The sequence below is a fragment of the Euphorbia lathyris genome, chromosome 9 (assembly GCF_963576675.1).
Source record: "Euphorbia lathyris chromosome 9, ddEupLath1.1, whole genome shotgun sequence".
NCBI lineage: Eukaryota > Viridiplantae > Streptophyta > Magnoliopsida > Malpighiales > Euphorbiaceae > Euphorbia > Euphorbia lathyris.
In genome coordinates, this window is record NC_088918.1 from 11,804,059 (window position 1) to 11,811,655 (window position 7,597).

General features: G+C 34.8%; 1 pseudogene; it reads right to left on the reverse strand.

The window, feature by feature from the left end:
- Positions 1 to 445: 445 nt before the first annotated feature.
- LOC136207250 (serine/threonine-protein kinase haspin homolog) lies at positions 446 to 5,168 on the reverse strand (annotated as a pseudogene).
- Positions 5,169 to 7,597: the final 2,429 nt, after the last annotated feature.

The window sequence follows — 7,597 nt, forward strand, 5'->3', positions numbered from 1 at the left end:
ATTGATGGTAAGAGACCGCTCCTAATAGTCGAACCTGTAACCTCTCAATTTTTATTGTCCAAACCCGGTCTAAGGGATAAGGGCCTAGGCGGGCCGAGCGGGTACTCGGGCCCGTGGACAGGTCTAGGGTAGACTAACACGACACATTTACGATACACGGACCCATTTCAATACTCTTACGTTTAGGGTTGTCAATATGGGTCACAACACGATAACACGATTCACGTAACATGGAAATTAAATGAATTGAGATAAATGGGTTTGGGTCATAAATGGGTTGACACGTCTAACCCATGAAATAAACGGGTCGGGTCGCAGATTGACTCGCGAATTCATTGTAACCCGTATAATTTAGACGAGTCTATGGGTCGTATCAACCCAACCTGTGAACCCATATAACCCATCTAACCCCCCCCCTGGAGCAGAGATAATTTTAGGTTAGCATTCAAACAAAATAAATAACGAATGGCTGCATAAAGTAGTCATACCAGTGAAGATCACGGTGTTCGAATTCAAATGCTGCTTCTGCAACAGCCAATGCAGCTGTAAGCTGCAATGTGCAAAAGGCATACAAGTCAATCACAGCAAAAATTAAATAAATAACTCAGTGAATTGCTCAAAAGAATTTCATTCACCTGAACTAATAAACTTCGTGCCTCATCAAAGTTCATGAGAACGAAGCTTTCAAGGTCCGTTCCACCATGTTGAAGGACAAACACAACATAGCACTATGCAAATTCATCATCAAAGTTAGTATTCCAATAAAGCAGATCTTCAATGTCAATATGCATACAACAGTATAGGGCCAAACATCTAATCTAACTCGGATTTAATCTTTACAAGAGCAAGGTTCCAAAAGTCAGAGTGAAAGGAAAAGACATCCTAATCTATGTTGTACGTAATTTTTTTGTTGTTTTGGTAACCGAAACTCATGAAAACTTGTACAAAACATTTGAGGTCATCTTTCCATAATTTGAAAATTTTGGAAACTCATTTTCTAAAACCTAATATATTTTCAAAAATGCATCAATGCGATAATCACATGTTCATTAGTATTAGATCAACTTCTATAATCTCTTCTTTTTTTCCCTCTACTTTGTGACTTTCGTATGTAATTTTTTAAACTGTGTATACATGAAAAAACTTTAACGTATATTCTTATACTTTTAATTGTTTATACATATATCTTTTTTTACAAATAGTGTTTCTCATGTTTCCATTTCTGTATCCGTTCCCATTAATGTAAGAACCTAATTTAAGATTGTTCCACCAAAAAAACAAAAACTCTTGCATGTTAATTGTTTCATCCAAGTGTACGTATTTACATACAAAAAAACAAAAAAGAAGAAGAATCAAAGTTCAACCTGTTTCTCTGGAAACTCTCCAGGATGAACATTTTCTGAGCCCTCTTTCTCATCCCAATCTTCCCAAGCTTTAATCAGTGATTTGTCATAAGGACCTTGGCACACCCTTAAACTGTGGAGTAAATGAAAAGACTCGTTAAAGTTGATTTATTGTGTGTGTCTGCGTGTGAATGACAAGTACAGCACGTACTCTAAGGTCTCAATGAATGTTGTGCACGCATTAGAGGAGTCATTATCACTCCCTCTTAGATGATTGAGGGTTCGAGAAAGTACAGCCTCCTCCAGAAGTTCTTCTGATTTCTGAAGTAAAGCAAATGAATGGTTCAGCACTAATATAAAGCTCATCAAAGAAGAAAAAATGGTAGTGAAGATGGCAATGAAGCTTCTTACCTTTTGAACTTCTCCATTTACTAAGTCTCCATCAATTGGAACAATTTTACAAACTGTATTACCAGCTTTAAAGGCTTCCCCATATGCGCCTTCCCCAACTTTGACAATACTGTCTGGGTTACTGGGTCAAGAGAGTCATATTCCCGTTAGCTTAATGATTCAGGTCTCAAATAACATAGCATACACATGATGTAGAAAATAAATTCAAGCAAAAATAATATCGACTGCAAATCTAACTTGTGAATTATGGTTGATTGACAATCGTCAATCTTTTTTCTTCTAAAAGAAGTAGATCTTTTCTTTTTTTCTTAAAGAAGTAGGAGAGTGACTAAAGTCCAAATTATTTTTTATTTTTTACCCCTACTTACTCCAAGTTTATAACCTATACTTACTACTCCAAGGTCCAAATTTATAACCTATACTTACTCCAAGGTCAAAGTTTATAATCTAGAACGTACACTTTAAACATTAGTTGATTACTACCAGACTAATCCCTTGGGACGACAATTGTCAATCATTGACAATGTCAATGTTAAAACAATGTAGTATGCAAATATTAAGAGTTGATCAATTATCAGAATTATACAGACAGCCGGAGGAGTAGAGTAACAAAGCTAAAAACATATGCCAACTTTAAAATAATAATAAAATTCAAAGTAAGAGGTGTAAGAAATGCTATATTCATGTGAAGAGGCTGAAATGAAAGATCATAAACATAAACTGGAAGTAGAAACTAAAAAACAATCTCTACTCACAAATTCAAAACAGCTAATTGAGAGAGTTGAAAATACAGATAGTATCTTAGACATCCTCTTGTATTTTGAGCAACTCAAACACACTGAGAAACACATATATAAAGCAGCACATGTCAGGAATGAGGACAAACCAATATTTTGAGAACACATCTAGCAGAGTTGATGGAAGCGTCTGTGCACAGACAGCCATAAGTGCAGAAAAGGGATCCAAATAGTCATGATCCAAAGAAGTAGATGTTGACGCAAAAGATAGTTTCTTAATTGCAGTTTCAATGTCCTTACAGCCGTCATCATGCGGACTTGCCAAAAGGGAGCTGTTCTTTTGTGAACCAGATTTCCTTTGAGGCAAGTATTTACTGAGTAACAACGCATTAATTCTACTGTGTACAGAATGGAGGCTTGAATGGAATTTCAAAGAAAATTTTTCAGGGGTTCTCAAATTTGCAGCTCCAGAATCATCCCCACAAAGAGGTTCAAAGGGCATTGCTGGAGTTTCTAATAACTTAGACAGTGTAGTAGAAGGTTCACAGCTGAAATTTAACTTCTTTGGAATCAACCCTTGTTCTAATCTCGACGATAGGTGTGGTATAGCTATATTTTCATTCTCGTTGCCTGTCGCCCATGTACCAAAACTTCTAGGTGAGGGTCTCTCCTCCAGCAACTCAAAAGCATCGACTTCTTGAAAATATTCCTTTTCCATCTCAAAATTCAGAGGCTTTGCGGCCTTTCCCTGAAAGAACCAAGACATGAAAGAAACCAAGCTTGAGGACAGCAAAAGGAACAGAAACTGCAGACATGCTTTATGCCTCAAATAAATTCACTATATACAGCAGCACGACTTGGACCATGAGAGAAATTACAGTAATAACATCAACAAAAGGGGAAGAAGAAAGAGATAAAAAAAATAATAGTACTTTAGGAACAGGTGGATTGCCCTTTCTTTTTGCCTGCTTTTGTCCAGGTTGATTCTCCACACAAGCAGCAACAGCAATACTTACTCTCCCTCTGTGCCAACCACAAAAGCAGATCATAAAATTAGGAATTATCAGCAAGTATAAGACGCAGTTAACGTGGTGAAGCTCTTTGGTTGAGAGCTTACCTATGACCGTAGGTGTGGCGGGTTGAGGATTTTTTCTTTCTCTTTAATATAATCTTCTTTTGTTTAATGTAAGTGTATTGCGCACAATTTTTAAAATAAGACGCAGTTAACCATGAATGCATGATAAAAGAAAAAGTAATTACTTGATTTCTGAATCGAAGTTTTATACTACAATCTATACAATGCTTCTCCTAAGGGCCTGCTTGAATTGAGGTTGGCAGAGATGCCTGTTTGTAAGGAGGTGAATGAAGGTAAATGGAAATAATGGAAGGTTAAATATCACATGAATCTTGGTTGGGAGTTGGTTTTATAAAGTAAATGAAGGTTAATGTAAGTTAAATATTTAATTCCTTTAACCTCCAAGTCAATAAAAGTAATTGTAAACTTCATTAAAAAATTTTATCTCTGTGGTTAGAGTTTGGAGGTTAAAGGAAGTAATGATTTAACTTCCATTAACCTTCATTTACTCTCCAAAAACAACTCCAAATTAAGGTTCATGTGATATTTAACCTTCCATTACCCCCATTTACCTCCATTAACTTCCTCCCAAACAAAAACTCTCAGACGAAGTTAAATTTTTAACCTCATTTACATTCTATAAACTTCCAAACAACATATTTTCATCACTTCCCTGTTATTCCCATTTTTAAGGTTAACTTCCATTTTTAGTCCACCAAATTGGCGGAATTGAAGGTTTTCCTTTATAAAATCTTCAAAATAAACTTATTTAACCTTATAAATCATACAATATTCATGTAAGATTGACAATTTCTCCATCAATAACTTCAATCCAGCTCACCTCACCTCACTCTCCCTCCCCTTCCATTAAAATTCCCACCTCAACTCCATCCAACCAGACCCTAAACTACAAATGCTTTAGTCATGCATTCCCATAGCATTCATTTACTATCAGGACTTATGTAGTTATTGCAAATGCAGACCTGATAATACACCGCACACTTCCAATCGATCAAATCGTATTGCGCTACCAATTGATCGAATCATATTCAAATACTTCAAATTCCAATATAAACATGAAATGGAGCCACACAGTAAGAATCTTCACTTGAGGAATTAGGGTTCAATCAAACCTGATGGAAAGGGCTCGATTCCAACTGACCCGCTTAACGGCAGCAACAAAGCTCACCCGATTCTCCTTATTCGAATCCAACTGATTCCTAAGGACGCCGAGAAAAACACACACAAAAGAGGAAAATTGTGTTCAAAACGCAGCAACAAAAAAGTAAAAGACATCAGAAAATCGAATGACGTATGCGCTTACGAATCGACAACAGGAGGAGTATTCCGCGGTCGCCTTCTTCGATAAAACACTTCAACCTTAGATATTGATGGTGTTGATCACAATAATCTGACTCTTCAGCTACAATTTGGGACCATAGATCAACTTCATTTCCACCTGAAAATGCTCACAGACGACACGGAAGAAATTTATTATCTTACAATCGGAGAAAGAGTGGAAAAATATAATTTTAGAATATCTCGGTTTATCATGAAAATAAAATTTTAGAATGTCTCTGGTTTACCTGCTCTGGAACTCATTGTACCATTAATGGTGACTGATGAAGAGTGAGAGACTCTTGCCAAGACCGAGGAAGAGAGATTTGGGCGGGAATTTAGTACTGCAACGTTCCAACCAAACGGTTGCGTTTTGTTAAATGGGATTTTTAAAGATGACAAGAGAGCGGGACCGGACCATAACACATTAAATAATAACGAGTATTGCTATTTACCGTGCCAAATCACTTGTTACCACCTTCATTTTGACAATTTTGTAATTATCATATATTTTTTTCAAAAACGGTTAATTGTTTCTCTTTACTGAACAAAACTGAAATTCTAAAAAAATGGACTCGAGAACTTCGAAAATGGACGATTTCAAAGACGATGTAAAAAAAAATTTTGTGATTTCCTTTTTTTTGTGCACTGGACAGTCACAAAAACCGTCTAGCCAATGACCATGCGGTCAGGAAAAACATGGAAATAATTAAGACGTATATTGAATCATATCTCGATGTGATAGGTGATGGTAACTCCGGGTTCCGTGTTGTGGCGGACCGTATGTTCGGCGACCAAGATAGTTGGCAGTTAGTAAGAGCGGACGTAAGAGCGTGGATGTGAATGGCGAGTGTACCACACCATGTATGGATCGGAACATGCTCTCGAAGACCGAGCTGGCGTGCCTAAAGGGCAGGCGGGTGAAACTTCCGCCTAGGAGAACTTGTGTTTTCGAATGAATTTTTGCAAAAAAAAAAACATACATTGCCATGAATCGGTCATTTTCTTTTGCCGTAATTTCCAGATATGATTCTCGTTTCGAAATGTGATTTTGGAAGATATTAGAGAGAATGAGAAGTTTTGTTAAAACAAATGAGAAGGGTAAAATATTTTTATGGGACAGTAAGAAATAATTTAGAAGTGGTGAATAGCAATTCACGTAATATTATCATTTTGTAAGCTCAAATATAAAAGTAATATTAGAATTGAAATATATCATCTCTAGATATTGAAAGATTGATGGTATAATCATTTGATGTGTTAATTTCTGTTAATGATAGTTTTAATTGTATTATTTAATAAATGTTGAAATTAAAATTGTATTAATTTATATGTGAAATTAAATTGATTTTTCTCAAAAAAAAATCTAAAATCTATTTTGTTATTTCGTTGCAAAAAAATTAAAAAATTAAAAAATAAGTAATTTGTTATCGAGTATAATATTAAGAATAATGATAAAGTCCAAATTTACTACAATCATTTTTTATCCTTAATATTGCCAAGTAAGATCAATTTTATTCATATTTAAAAAAAATTATGGACCGATTTTATAATTATTCGACTGTCATATCCAATCTTCTAAACAAGATTATCAATAAATTGAAGCAGTTTCACCTACTTTGTCAAGTTGTTTATTTTATGCAGTTTTTTTTTTTTGCAATCAATTTGTATTTGTCATACTTAAATATTAGTATTTTTAGTATGTTGTTTGTAATTGGGTTAGTAACAAAATAAATATTTTAGACATAATTGATGTTTGAAAGTTCCAATATAACTGTTGAATAACGAGTCAAATAACAATAAATCAATCTGTTTAATTTTTTGTTAGATATGGTTAAAATTGATCTTATTTGAAAACGGGTCATATTGTCCATGTTCCATCTCCATTTTGGAGACAAACTAGGGATGGTATCGGGTAGGTTACCTACGAGTAATGCAATCTTAAACCCTTATCTGTTTAGTTTTGAAGTTTATGTACCCGTCTCATTATCCAAGTGAGTATACTGTTTAAATCACGAGTACCACTACCCATTAAGAATCAACATATAAAATAAATAAATTATAAATCTAAAAAACATCAATTTAATAAATTATGCAAAAATTTAACAAATATTCTTGATAACTTGTGAAAAAATCATTGATCGGAACCCTTCCCTGTGAGGCGCCGTTGGGATCGATCGAGGACACTCCGATGCCTAAGTCAGTAATATTCTTGAAAGAATAATCTGTAATCACAAAGTAGAGTTATTTGTATGCAATTCTTTAACAATCGCATTAATCCTTTATTATCATTGAATGTGAGTTTCGATGTTACTTTAGTTATACTCGAGAGTTTTAGTATTAATGGAGTTGTTAGTATCATCAATGTCAGAGGTCTCCTTGATAACGGTATAGAGACCCCTGTATGGATCTGTCTCAAGAAACCTCCTTATGTTCACCCCTGCAGTAATCATGCATTAATTATCATTAATTCCACATTAATCATGCATAAATCCCATTTTTATAGGAAATAATGGTTTGCCATTATTTCTATTAATTTTCCCTTTATTCCTCATTCTAGAATAATTTGGGTTGTTATCAGGAACCCTCCCTAAAGGTATAAAAAGCTCTTTAGGGCTGTCTAAAGCGTGTTTTATGTTTAATGTTTTTCTATTAAACATATTTCCCCAGACTAGTAGGAATGAGACACATCA